The following is a 511-nucleotide window of genomic DNA, read 5'->3' as shown; positions in this document are numbered from 1 at the left end:
TTTTTTTTTTTTTTTTTTGAGCAGTGGGGGAAGGAGAAGTGTCTAGTCAATTATTATATTGTTATATAATATAATAGTAGACTATACTCTTCTCCCCCCCCCATCACCTCTTCCAGTACTTGACAATTTCATCGACCAAACATGGAGAAAAAAAAAGAGAAAAAAAAGAAAAAGGTAATCCCCCATCGCCAACCCCAGCAGGATTTGAAGTCAGAAAAGGAAGGGACATAATTACGTAACTGCAGTGCCTTTTGTTGTGCATCCGGTCATCCATTCCTGCTGACAAACATTGGTTTATATAATTAACACAGGCACAAACAAGGCCTCAAATAGTAGGGGATACTGTAGCATCAGGTAAAACTGAAGCCAGTACCAGTACTTCACTGGTACGTTATTTTATCACAGTTGACCACTGTGTGATTTGAACTCAGAACGTAATGGCTTGAATCTTTAAAACACCATAAGGCATTTTTTTTTTTTTTGTATAACGCCTCAGCCAAGGTTACAAATT

This window comes from Octopus bimaculoides, chromosome 20 (assembly GCF_001194135.2).
Source record: "Octopus bimaculoides isolate UCB-OBI-ISO-001 chromosome 20, ASM119413v2, whole genome shotgun sequence".
NCBI lineage: Eukaryota > Metazoa > Mollusca > Cephalopoda > Octopoda > Octopodidae > Octopus > Octopus bimaculoides.
This window is presented reverse-complemented; position numbering follows the sequence as displayed.